General features: G+C 43.2%; 1 protein-coding gene across 12 annotated transcripts in view; it reads right to left on the reverse strand.

Moving 5' to 3' along the window:
- The window catches only part of RHOBTB1 (Rho related BTB domain containing 1), a 121,316-nt gene that overhangs the window by 63,804 nt on the left and 43,507 nt on the right, over positions 1-14,005 (reverse strand). For 2 of the 12 annotated variants that reach the window (XM_082721638.1, XM_082721633.1), the window contains exon 1: positions 1,681-1,946. The exons of 6 other annotated variants lie outside the window; for them this stretch is intronic. The gene's annotated coding sequence lies outside the window, so the exon portion shown is untranslated. Of the gene's footprint in view, positions 1-1,006; positions 1,362-1,680; positions 1,947-4,665; positions 4,766-14,005 lie in introns of those variants that run through there. 4 more of the 12 variants (XM_082721640.1, XM_082721643.1, XM_082721632.1 and 1 more) reach the window with 4 other exon arrangements.

Below are 14,005 nucleotides of genomic sequence, written 5' to 3' on the forward strand. Positions count from 1 at the left end.
GTTCAAAGTCAAGGCGACTCTTCAGGTCTTAACTTCCTAGAGTTTCCTTGGTCTGGGTGCCTTTGTATATATATCAACCTTCATCCATTCCCCCTCCAACCCCCCAGCAAATGTGTACAGTCAGCTCGAAAGGCACAGCTTGTGTGCTGACGTGCAAAGCCAAGTCAAAACCCTGTGCTTGGCGCTCCCTTCTAACTTTCTGGCTTGTCCAAGTCTAAATATTGACATTGCTCCTCAGTTGAGATGTTTGATACTGCTGAGGATAGAAAAGGCGCAGCTAAAAGTAGGATCTAATGATATATTTTTACATAGTTGTGCCTTTCTTCCACTTCCTTTTTTTTTTTTTTTTTTCTTTTTTGAGAGGGGGTTGGAGTCCCTTGTCTGCAGTATCTCCCCTCTCCACCCCCCTCCCTATTGTTCTTCCCGAAAGCCGAGCACACAGAGACAAGGTAAGGTGTTTTGCAAGCCCCTCATGGCAGCTCCCACTGTTGTCACAGCAACTCGCAACAGACTCCATAGACACGGGGTTGGGGGTGGGGAGCGCCAAACTGTGGGCTGACCGACCAGTCAACTCTCAAGGGGGTGCAAGCTCTAAAAGGACGAGGGATCCACCTTTTCGAATCCTCCGGCTCCCCACCACTGTTCTTCGAAGGAAAAGAGCCCTCTTGCCGACGCGGCACCACCCCCTCCCTGGCGCAGCCAGCCCGCTAAGGGTGCCTGTTGTACATTTTCTCAGCTCCAAGAAGGGGTGCGGCTGTGCGGGCGCTCCTAGAAATCTCTTCTGCTTGTCTCTGATGCGAGGGTTCCCGGCCTCGCCGAGAGGCGAGGGCGGCTCCCACAGCAGCTCGGTCCCACAACTCTCTGTCGGGACGCTGCTGGCCGCGTGGCGCGGCCCGGCGCCCCCCCTCCCCACGCCACACGCTGGGGGCCCGGGCGGTGGGGGCTCCGCGGCGGCTGCTCGAAGAGTAAGTTTCATACCACAGCGCACTCACGACACAGAACCTACCCTGAAGCCGAGCGAGACGCGAGCTCTCTCCGCCTTCAAGGGTTGGGGGGAGCGGGGGGGTCCCCGCCACTCAGCAGCAGCCACGACTGCGCGCGGTCGCGGGTGTGCGGGACCCCTGCGCGCCGCGTGCCGCCCGCCGCCCAACTTTGCACAAAGGCAGCATGGCACTGCCTCGCCTGTCGGGCTCGCCCAGCGCCGCGGCCGCTCTTCCCCGTCCGGGGGAGAGGGGCTCGCCCTTTCCCACCCCAGCCCTCCCCTTCTCCTCTTGCCCCCACCCCGCTCCCAGGCGGGCCAGCCGGGCGGAACCGAGCGCCCGGCCCCGAGCTCCGCCGCCGTGGCGGCCGCCGCTCGCACTGTGACGTTAGCAGCCTTCGCGGCTATTTATATCCACACGATTGGATTTCATTCATGAAACCGGGGCCTGGTGTGTCTGTGCGCTGGGGCGCCGGTGGCAAAGGTGCCTCAGCTTTACGCAGACCCGGGGGGCCCGGGACTGGGAGGCAGACTGCCCGGGATGAACATGCGCGGAGCACGGGAGACCCTTCTCCCAGGCGGCCGGGAGGGTCGGGTCAGGGCGATCGGGGCCCCCGTCCCTGTCCCCGGCGTCCCACCCACACCCGTACAACTGCTGGCCCTTTGTCCCAGGCTCTGGAAAAGTAAGTTGGGCCACTAACCGGCTGGGCAGCATGGCTTTCTTCTCCCTAGGGGCTGACCGGCCGCCGACTCCGAGGGAGGACATTGGCTTTTGTTTCAAAAAACGAGCCCAGCTGCTGACTAAGGACTGCGTTAGCCCAGCCTCCTCCTCTCCTGGGAAGCTGCACGTGCTGGCGGGCTCCCCCCTCTGGGTTACCTTCCACGGTGACTTGGGGTCCCCGTAGGGGGCGTAAGCAAGACGTGACTGTCCCCCCACCTGAAGAAGAAGGGGATTTACAACCTCCTGCAAATGGCTGAGTGAGGAAGTGAAATTGGCTTTGGGTGTTCATGGGTTGTCAGCATTCTTGAAAGCCCAGGACAGTCCATCCCTCCTGGTGAACTTTTCTCCTCCCTCTTCAAGGCTGACTGACCTCTGCGGACAGGGCCAGGGGTAGTGTGTATGCATTCACAGAGCAAATACTTACTGTGTGCCCACAGTATGTTAGATACCCTGTCCAGCTCTAAGAAAGTCACAGTGCACACAACCAGCCTTGTCCTAGGCCCTCAAGGAGCTTTCAGTTAGTCTGCTAAAATTACTGTGCCTTAAACCTCCTCACTCCCCGCCTATTAAAAAAAAAAAAAAAAAAGGTAACTGGGGATAAAGGTATTGAGGTCTTTTGCTACCTTAAGGAATTCATTCATTTAATAAACCTGTTTGGAGGCGCTACGTACCACGAGAAACAAAGAGGGCAGCAGTGTGTCCTCAGTCCCCAAGGAGTTCTCAGGTACTGTGTTCCTGAGATGTTGAAAGCCTTGGAAAAAGGGAGCCTTTTAAGGGTAGTCAGCTTTATTTAAGCCATCCCCGGTGAACTGTCTTTGGAAATGTAGTTATTGGTCCATAATCTTAGATGCCCAGAAGACAAGGTAGTGAGAAGTCAGGTATGGGGGTCTGCTCTAAGAATTTCAAGACAGAGACATGAAAGGGTGCAATCATTTACTGGGCACAAAACAAACTTCCTTAGTCTATTTAAAAGTGATCCCATTTTGAAAGGCTTAATCAATACAGATTCTTTTCAGGAACACATTTCTTGGGAAAAGTTAATTAACCCTGTTATTCCTAGCAATCAGTCCTTTTTATTGCAAGCTATTTCTCTTCAAACTGCCCTGGGGGCTAAGAAATAGGGTAGAAACTCGAAAGAAGCAGAATGAATATGTATTGCAGTACGCATATATGGCAGGCAGTGGTCTAGGAGGTTTAAAACAATTTTCTCAATTAATAAAACAACGGATGAGGTAGATGCTATTATCATCCTAACAATTTTATACATGAGAAACTGAGGCATGTAGAAGTAAGGCTTTTCTTTTGTTGAGATTTTGACAGCTGCATTTGTACCTGTGTTAGCCTATGCCAAAGCCTTCTTTTATCACTAAACTGCTTTTGACATCCTGCCTCTTTTCACTTTCTTTCATTTTCTCAGTTATGAATTAAGAGTTAAGTGCCATGCTTAAGCAGCAGGCAGGTGCTAGGACCAGAAAGATACCTATGCAAATACCCACAGTTAGCAGGCTACCATTTGCCATCCATTCCCAGGAGGCAGTGAGGCTCAGCTCTTCTAGAAGGGGCTTCTTTTATATGGCCCAAAAGAACAGTCACTATAGGACTATCCAGTTTGATGCCTCTGAGGGAAATTGATAGGAAGAACTTCCAGGAAAATAAATCGGTGTAAATAGTAATTCAGATAAGGCAGAGGAAAAGTCACAGTTCTAGGAAGTCCTTCCAAACAAAAAATGTGATCTGAGGAAGAGATTGCTTCAGTGGTGCTTTGTAGCCCCCAAAGTTTACACATAAAACCCCCGATTCTGGAAAAGTGGGAGAAAATGAGCAAAAAGCACAGACTATATTATACCGCCAGGAAAGGAGAGAAAAGGAACAATACAAAGAGTCCTGGGAGTCACTGCCATGAATGTATCGGTCTTCTTGCTATTACCATAAAATAATCTAAATTTGCATACTAAAATTGTTGCATGCTAATAAAAATCAATACTATTAGCTTTTAATAAATATTCAAAATTGGTATTTAAGCTTAATTAAACCAATACTGTGTATTTAAACACTTTTGGGACTGCACTGCAGAAAAGCAGTGTAGACATTTTTGACTGGCTTTTATGGTAAATATTTACAAAGTCATAGAATTAAAAAAAAATTCCCACAAGACACAGAACTGTTGCATTATCACAAATGAACTTCCACATGGTATCCTCTTTGTATGTGCATCCCCCCAACATTAATCTGTTCTCCACCTCCAGACTTTTGCCATTTTGAGACGGTTAATTAGTGGGGAACATATAGTTACTGTTGTTGTTTTTTAACTAAGCATAATGGCCTTTAAGTTCACCCAGGGAGTTGCTTGTATCACTAGCTTGTTCCTTTTTATCACTGAGCAAATTTCTATTATATGGATGTACCAGAGTTTTTCATCTGTTTGCCTCTTGAAGGATGTTTCCAGTATTTTGCCATTACCAATAACATTTCTGTAAAGGTTTGTACATAGTTTGTATGAACATAAGTTTTTATGTCTTTGGGATGAATGCCAAAGAATACAATTGTTGGGTCACATGCTAAGAAACCATCAAGCTATGTTCCAGAGTACCATAAACATTCCCACCACTAATGTACATTCTCACCAGCATTCACTATATTTTTAATTCACTTGTTCAGTAATTTTGTAGGGACAGCTCATTTGTTTTAATTTTCATTTCCCTAATGGCTAACGATTTTGAACATCTTTCCACGTTCATTGTTGCTACCCTCTTTTTGCTGCAATATCTGTTCATGTCTTTGGCCTATTTTGTAATTGGATTTTTTTTTTTAAACTACTGAGTTTTTTCAAAAATATATTCTAGGATCATAGAATTCTCAAATTGCAAGTTAAATACGACCTCAAGATCATTCTATTTTCAATTCAACCACTTGTTCAACATTTCTGTTACCATCAGTTTTATAGAGAAGAGTCTCAGATACTTACATAAAGTATTTCCAAGGACTTACATAAACCTTCTATAGAAAGAGCCTTCTCAAGATTATTTTATACACCTGCATTTCAGCGGTGGGTAACAGACTCCCACAGAACTGCTAGCACGTGGCTGCAGCCCAAGGGGCGAGGCCCCACCTCTGCGCAGGCGCAGACACTGCTCAGCGCCTGCGCCTGCGCTACTCTTCCTCCAAGGCCTGGCGAGGCACCTGCGTTAGGCCACAGGCACAGGAGAGGAGGAGCTCCTTGCGGAGTCCGTCTCTTCCTCCGGGGATGTAGGATTTGGTGTTGTCATTGGCTGTTTAGAGGGGAGTATCCTGGGTGGCGAGTTCCGGGTGTTAGAAAAATTTCACGGGCCAGTACCACTAAGGCTTGAGCATGTGGGAGAGAATCCGCTCATCCCTGTGCCTGGTTTTAAGTACAGATGCGTTTGGTAGAAAGATGTGAAAAAACGGCTGTTGGTGCAGATTCCTGGAGTCACCACGACGGCTTTCGTGACAGCCAACCACCATGGCACTGTCAAGATGCAGTGGCTGGTGGCACAGTCGATCTGCTGGCCCACATTTGTGGGGTTTTCTGACTCTGAAAGAAACGCTTCTGGACTCCAGAGCAGAAGAAGGGCTCTGGGCCCTGGACTCAAGCAGCAGTTTCGTGGCGGTTTGCTTGGACAGATCGTCTTGCGTGCCAGCTCTAGCTCCCACCACCGGGCTACCGGGTCTGCAGGAAAGGCTGTGCATGGCTCTGGCGAATGGTGACAGCCAGGTAAGACTGACTCTATTCTAGGGCTCTTCGTTCACAGTAAGCATTGAAGGCCCACGAAGGAAATGATCTGACCCTCCTGGGACTTCTGCGTCTCCTGAGACCTTTCCTTGTATACAGGAATTCTAGCGCTTCTGCCACGGTAGCTGTTTCTCCGAGATGTCGGACTACTCTGGGGCCAGATGTTGCGCAGCATTCCATATGGTCGGGAGGGGCCCTTCCCCAGCTTTCGTGTAGTTCATACATCACCAACCTGGAAACACCTGCCATCACAAAAGCTTTCTGTCCCAAATACTACAGGCAGACTTTGTGAATCTGTATGTGTTTATTGCGTTTTTCATCTGGGTGAGACCCTGAAAACCCTTAAGCCCAAGTGGCTAAGCTGTGTTAGTTTTTTGACTGCTTGGGTATTTACCTGGGGTGTTTCTCAAACTCTGGAGATATCTGAAGCTTCTGTTTTCTGTTCACTGTTTTGGGGAAATCTAAGCTAGTCTTGACTGTGGGAATCAACTGGAAGAGATAACTCTTTACCTGAAAACTCCCAAGTGGAAATGAACTCCTAGGCTTGGATTTGTAGTCCAGTTATCACTGTCAGTCCTGACTTTGTCTCTGTAACAAACTTTTTCTGAAGCACCATTTAAGTATAGATGGACCCAGAAGGTATCTGTGGTAGCTGGGTCCATCTACCTACCATCTGGAGGTAGATGGATGGACAGATGAATGCATGAATACTCTAGATAATCTAGTGGCTCTAATTTTGGAATTTTTGTGATTACCCTTTTAGAGATAGAAGAATTAAATACTATTTTTCTATGACGGCAAAACGGTTTTTCATATTGGAGTTCCTATCTTACCAGGCACTAATGGATCTAGGTCCTGTGATGGAAACCTACACAAAGGTATTCTTTTCTTATAGTATGGTAAATGTGTTTGTGCAGGTTTACATAAAAATCTGTATGGGATGCCTGGGTGGCTGAGTGGGTTAAGCATCCAGCTCTTGATTTTGGCTCAGATCATGACCTCAGGGTTCTGAGATTGAGCTTTGAGTAGGGCTTCATGCTCAGCAGGGAGTGATCGTCTCTCCTTCTGCCTCTCCCCATTCCCCTCTGCTTGCTCTATCTAAAGCAGATAAATAAATCTTAAAAAAAAAAAATCTTTCTGTGTAGATCCATTCATTAGGTTTTCTGTTGGGTTGGGGTAAGTTTGATAAAAATGTGATTTTGCAAGCTCCACAAATCTGACTACATTCTCTTCCTGTCAAAATTTCTCTCACTAAGATGGTGTTCCACTGGTCTAGCTCAGCATGTGAAAGAGGAGGTAGTAAACAGATTTTATGGTTTTCTACGTCTTTGTTTAGTACGGTGTTACTAATTGGAAGACATATGTCATAGCTTTAAAAAATTTTTTTATTTCTTAAAGATTTTATTTATGTGACAGAGAGAGACACGGTGAGAGAGGGAACACAAGCAGGGGGAGTGGCAGAGGGAGAAGCAGGCTTCCTGCTAAGCAGGGAGCCAGATGTGGGGCGTGATCCCAGGACCCTGGGACCATGAGCTAAAGGCAGACACTTAATGACCGAGCTGCCCAGGCATCTGTATGTTATACCTTTAGAAAGAAGAAAAACACAACAAACTAATGTGCAATGTTTATCTTTGATTTTTTAAAGTAAAATATGATTTTAAAAGTAAAAGTGTGATTCTTTCATAAAAATATGAAAACATATATCATACCTCTAGAAAGAAGAAAAACACAACTGTCTGTAATTATGATGTGTATCTTTGATTTTTTTTTAAAGTAAAAATATGATAAAAATCTGCATGTTAAAGGGACATTTGTTTCAGGAATAAGTTATATTCATAATATTAAAAAGGTGCTAATGCTAGATTTCAACTTTACTTAATTAAAAACAAATGACAAGATTTATATATCACAGCATATTTAAGGCTATCTTGCCTGACCAACTGTTTCATACAAAAAATACAAACTGTGTTCCTTTTCATGAAACAAGTGAAAAAAACCCCACAAAAAAACAACAACAAAAAAATCCAAACACACATTAAAGGTAGTAGAAACAGGATGAAAATAAATTATATTTTGACTATCCCACTAATGAGCCATGTAATTCTGTGCTAGACCCTTAATCCATTGCATGTCAAAGTGCCCTATGTAAAATTAGGCTAAGAATCATAGCTTTCTAAAAGGTTGTTAAGAGGACTAAGTGAAAAAATGTTTGTGGAAAATGTGAAGTATGAAACCCTACACACACTGGGAAATGTGAAAATGGACTCATTACGGGGCCGTTTAAAAACAGTGTGCCCCACAGGGTACCCCTTGATTTGAGAGTACCAAAGATCAATCACAGAGGAACTATATCATTCACACAACTCATCTTTCAAGTGCTGACTCTAAGTATTACACATAACAGTCTCCACCAAAATCTCTTTAAGTAGGAAGTTTAATATTTGAGATTTGACGTTTTTGCTTTGCCAGTGACTTGCAACTGCTGCATTTTCTCCCTCATAGAAGTGAGCTAAACTACATGCAGAAACTAGAAAAATAGACTACACCACACACACACACACACACACACACACGCACAGCCCATTTCATAAGAATAATTCGCCTATGCGTAGATCACATTTTTCTGCTTACCCAGCATTTCTGATATACATATCACTTAATCTTCATGACAAGCTTGAGAATTATTATCTCAAGTATGGGAGATGGGGAAATGAAGTTTCCTAGAGGGTGACTTGCTCTCTGTGAGTAGAGGGGGAACGAGAATTCTTCCAAACCCGGAATTCTAACCCTGATCAACAGACCGTGTGAAAGTAACTATTCTGAGGTAATTCAGTGCACAGTAGACTAACTTATGCATAGACACCGCTTGCGAAGGAATACTATTTTTTTTTTAGAAATACCAGTAACCTGGAAGCCAACTCACCAGTCAGCCCCTAGGAAGAAAGCTGAAGCATGGAGACTTTTCCTTAGTTGGCATTAGTCGCCTTTTCATAATGGTTCCTTATCTAAAAGCACCGAGGAGCTGATTCCTGTCCCTGGAGATGAGAACATCTGTCTTTGCGCACACAACCGAGATTCTCCTGAGTTCTGTAAATATTTATGTTTACCGTCATATTTCACATGACCTCTACTTTACCACTTGGTAAACTCCCCTTTATGGACAAGTAGTTAACTGCGTCACATGTGAGTGATATAAGCAGTTAAACAGGTTAAGATCAATATTGAAGGAGCACAATCCCTTAGCTTGTAAACATAAGTTGTGGACTCCTGGGGGCCACAAAATCTGGGGTCAGGCACAAAATCTCTCTTCCCATCCTTGTGTCTGTCTTAGGAAAAAACTGGGGTGGTGCTAACGGGCATGGTAGGGTCATTGTGTTTCCATACCCACAGAGCTTGAACAGCAGTGTGGGCAAGAAAGCCCACAGTGAATGGTTTTTAATAATGGTGAATGATAAAACTGGTATAAAACATCGTAGTTCCAACTTCTAACTACTCACATATACCGGCCACCTGTGTTACTTGTGAAAAAGCTGCCATTTTAAGGGAAAATTACCCTTCATGATTTCATTTGTTCCACTGTCATCACTGCTGACATCACATTGGTCATCCATGAAAAGGCACTTTGAGATCACAAAAACGGTTTGCAGAGATTAAAGTGTAATAAACAGGGAAGGTACTAGCGGGCATAAACAATGGTAATAAACACCAAGATTGCCACTGGACATTTTAATCCATAATTATGTTAGATAGTATTGAGTAAGCATCCACTATGTGTGGGGGTGTGGTGCTAAATGCTTTCACACTCATAGTAACTCCTTTCAAAGACTCCGTGAGGGAAGGACCACTATCATCCCCATTTTATAGAAGAGGAAACGGAGGACTAGAAAGGTCAGGTCACTCGCCACAGGTCAAACTCCTATTTAAATATTATTCATATTAAAATAGGAACTCCTGATAGAGAAAGATTCCACTTTGATGTAATTAGGACTTCACACTTAGGATGCCTTATTCATTCAAAGTAATGCTGATTACAGTGTAGGACATTGCATTGTATAATTGGAACACTGATGGGCTACAGCTTCTCCTAAACTCTGACATCAAACTTACAGAAACTACCTCAATACTTTGTATTTTAGAAACCCCAGGTAGGTTAAAGGTTGAGAAGAGTTGAAGAGAGCCCATCTTTATGAGTTGACAACTTCAGGAGTCACAGGGTCCTTGACAAGTTGGCCAACATCTGGGGGTCAGGTGTCTGTGAGAGACCTAGCCTCACTGCCACCACGGCACAGAAAGCACATAATTTATGGAAAAATATACAATGCAATCTCTACCTCATTTCTTGATATTTTTTGAAATTAAATTATTGCTCTACTTCCTAAAGGAACAAGTACCATGCTATAATGGTTTCACCTTGTGCTGGCAATGTCAGGTTGATGAGATAAGAGGGGAAGGTTATGCAGAAAAATCCCAGCCCTTTTTAACAGATGATGTGATTATGAAGTCTGATATAAATATATGGGTAATACAGATAAGGCAGGGACTTAGGCTCCTAGTAAGCATATTATTCTTAATTACCAAGTGAAGAGTATTGCTTGATGTTTGAATATCCACTCTATCTAGTGGGGGAAAAAGCTCTATACACAAGCATTCATTAGTTTGAAAGTGATTCTTCTTTCTTCCTAATTGTTGGCCAATCTGGAATTCCTGTTGAAAACCCTGTGTACTTCATTCCTTTCTAAGTTACATGGCACCTGAAGGGACAGTGGTATTTGTGTGGGGTCCAATCCAAACAACATCTCTTTTTATTTATATTTTTAAAATTTTATTTATTTGAAGCCTGAGAGAGAGAAAGAGAGAGAGTGTACACGAACAGGGGGAGGGGCAGAGAGAGAAGCAGGATCCCCACTGAGCAGGGTGCTGGACATGGGGCTCCATCCCAGTACCCCGAGATTATGACCTGAGCCGAAGGCAGATGCTTAACTGACTGAGTCACCCAGGTGTCCTCAACACCTCCTTTTAATAATAAAGATGATATATCCTCTACTGGGATACAGGTAGTTTTGCTTTCTATAAAACAAAACCTCTTGCTCTTATAAACACTACTGCTTGTACTGTGAGGTAATTGCTGGCCTTGATGTTTTTTCTCAATAATACATTTGAGGTGGCTAATAGATAAAAACAGGCATATGTATCCTGCACAATAGTTTATAAATAGAAACAGGCACACAAAAGACACTCCGGTATTCTTTATAAATTTGCACTATTGCATACTATACAGTACTGGGGGACTGAGACACCGGGAGATATCGAAGTGTCTTCTGAATCATAAAGGAAACATTAACTTCTATCTAGTATAATTGAAGCTTTACATTTATTTAAATGTATTCCATTATATTATGATTTTATTAAACTTCATTACCAAAACGTAGCTGACTTAATTAGGTAAACTGAGCTAACTGTAATTTAGAACACTTGATCAACCAGTTCATCACCCTTTTTTAGCACTACCGCATACAGTGAGCAACAGTAAAGGTGGCTTCATTGTGAGTCCAGTCCACTGGCTTGCGAGTTAGGTAATGAGGACTCCAGACTACAGTTCATCAACTCCTTGCGGGAGAATTTCCTTGGGCAAGTCAAGTCACTTCAGTAAGGGCTCAGTTTCTTCATCTCTATAAAATCAGAGTGCTCACACTGGAGTGAAAGAGTTTATTTCAGTCTTGAGTTCCAAAGTGATTCCACTATTCGTGTTGAAATTATGATGAAAGGAGCAATGATACGGTTGTCTCAAAGAGTGCTTCACACTTTTTGTAGCATGAAAGATTCGAGAAACATATTCAGCAAGTGTCAAATGAGTACCTTGCATGTACTTACTACTAAGTTAAACTGATTTTCTTTAATGACTGATAGCCCTCATTTGGCTTGGAGTTAGGGTTACCAGATAAAACACAGGGCACCCTATTACATTCTAGTGTCCTAGGCAATGTATGGGACAGTCTTGTATTAAAAAATTAGTCACTGTCTGAGATTCAAATGTAACTGGGTATCCTGTTTTTATTTTATTTTAATCAATTAATTAATTTGCTAAATCTGGCAATGTAATGGGTTGGAAAGGATGAGGAACAGGGAGAAAAATTAGATGGAAAGAAAGTAGACAAAAGCATTTTTGGAATTACTGAATAATGAATTTAATAGTAAACAGTAGATGAATTAACCAAGTAGCATATCCCAAACTATCATATTGGATGAACCTTGAGTGAAACTCTGTAAATAGGGGGGAATAGTCCTTTATTTACTTATAAAGGGTCAAGTTTGGGAAATACTTTGTATTTTATTCTCTTCTTAAAGTTATAGTTCTTATTGTGAGACTTCTCAGGATGTTTATATGTAACAGTGAATTATGCCCTGATAGGAGGGAACTCTTCTTTTGATATTAGAATACCTATCAGTTATCCACATGTTCCAGTGAATACACATTGTAAGCATCAAAGTAAGTAATAGAAAACAGTGGCACCTGGGTGGCTCAGTGGATTAAAGCCTCTGCCTTCGGCTGAGGTCATAATCCCAGGGTTCTGGGATCAAGCCCCACATCAGGCTCTCTGCTCAGCAGGGAGCATGCTTCCCTTCCTCGGTCTCTGCCTGCCTCTCTGCCTACTTGTGATCTCTGTCTGTCAAATAAATGAATAAAAATCTTAAAAAAAAGAAAAAAGAAAAGAGTGGGTGGGGCCATTCATTCCAATGAACTTAACATGGAGGCTTCCTTCTGATTAGGCAGACATGTGGGTCATTGTGGTCAATTATTTAAGGAGTAACTATCCTGGGTTACCCCAAACCACAGATAATTGCCAGCTACCATTAATAGCACATTACATGCCACATTACATAGCATTACATAGCAAAAATACATTCCTTAAATTGCCAGCAGTGCTGATTATAAAACACTGTAATTATTTAGGGTAGCATAGAAGCAGTGACCCTGTATTAGCATTCTCTAAGTCTGAATTTGTCGTCTATAACTTGTGGTCACTGACAGATACTCAGAAGGGCCCAGTTTTTTGATTGCAAAGGAGATAGGAACCCATATGTGTACCAAGTTTGTTTGATGTTTGCAAAGAAGGTTGTTATTTTATTTTTTAAAAAAAGATTTATTTATTTACTTATTTATTTGACAGACAGAGAGAGAAGGGGAAGCAGGCTCCCCACCAAGCAGAGAGCCTAATGTAGGGCTTGATCCCAGGACCCTGAGATCATGACCTGAGCCGAAGGCAGAGGCTTAACCCTTTGAGCCACCCAGGTGCCCAAGAGTGTTGTTATTTTAAACATGAAGTCTATGCTATCAGGGTTGATGAGGTATTTTTCATTTACACGTGGTATTAAATTCATAATGAGTCATTCATTTTCTCAATGGACACATTGAACTACTTTCATGTGGGATTCTACGGAAGTTTTCTAGTTGGGACTCAATTCTCTTCTGAGTGATTCAGCTGTTCTCAAACAATTTGGTGCTGTGGTGTAACACCACTAAATCTTAGGAGTCAGCTCAAATTCTGGCCTCCTCCCATCTTCAAAGCCAACCTGAATCAAATGCTATTTGATACAGAGAATGCTAAAATGGAGGTCCAAGTGAGTAAGTTAAGTAGAAGGGGGGGAAAAAGATGGAACAAAGTTTTTGGATAATCATAAATTTTGTAATCCTGTTCTGAGAACTGAAAGAATACTCCTAATAATTTGTGCAGTGGTAATAACACGCCAGTCTTTACTGAATGCTCACTCATGGCTACATACTGTCCAGTGCTTTGAATGCTTCATCTCATGTTACCCTCACAGCAGCCCTGAGAGGTACTATTACCCTCTTGTACAGGTGGGAAAGCTGAGGTACAGAGAGGTTCAGTCAGTTGTGCAAGATCACATCCCTAGAAAGAGGAGTTCAGGGATTAGCATTCCAAGTCAAAAATTCAATCCCAAATTCATAACTGTCGTCCAGTACTGCTGCCAAGTGGAAGGACTTACTGTGAGCAGACACCACTTGTGAGTATATTTTCGGTGCTTTCCCAGACCAGACACAGATTTCACTGTTAATCAGATTAAGAAGTCGGTAATTGGACGCTCAGAACATGTGGTTAAAAGTCTCAGTACAGGGTAAAAAGGCTAATGCCAAATTAAAGAAGGTGGAAAAGTCAAGCACCTCTGAGGAAGAAATCATAGGGAACTTGCCTGGATTCCATTTTTTTTTTTTTTTTAAAGATTTTATTTGACAGAGAGAGATCACAAGTAGGCAGAGAGGCAGGCAGAGAGAGAGAGGAGGAAGCAGGGTCCCCGCTGAGCAGAGAGCCCGATGTGGGACTTGATCCCAGGACCCTGAGATCATGACCTGAGCCGAAGGCAGCGGCTTAATCCACTGAGCCACCCAGGCGCCCTGTGGATTCCATTTTTATATGCATAAAGTTAAAGCCTGAAAACATTTAGTTTTAAGTACTGTGTATTATAAGGAGTGCTAATGCAATCCTAAGTTTTCTAAAAATGTCAAACTCTCATTTAAGAACCAAAATTTCTGAGT

Source organism: Mustela nivalis (genome assembly GCF_964662115.1).
Source record: "Mustela nivalis genome assembly, chromosome: 2".
Taxonomy (NCBI): Eukaryota; Metazoa; Chordata; class Mammalia; order Carnivora; family Mustelidae; genus Mustela; species Mustela nivalis.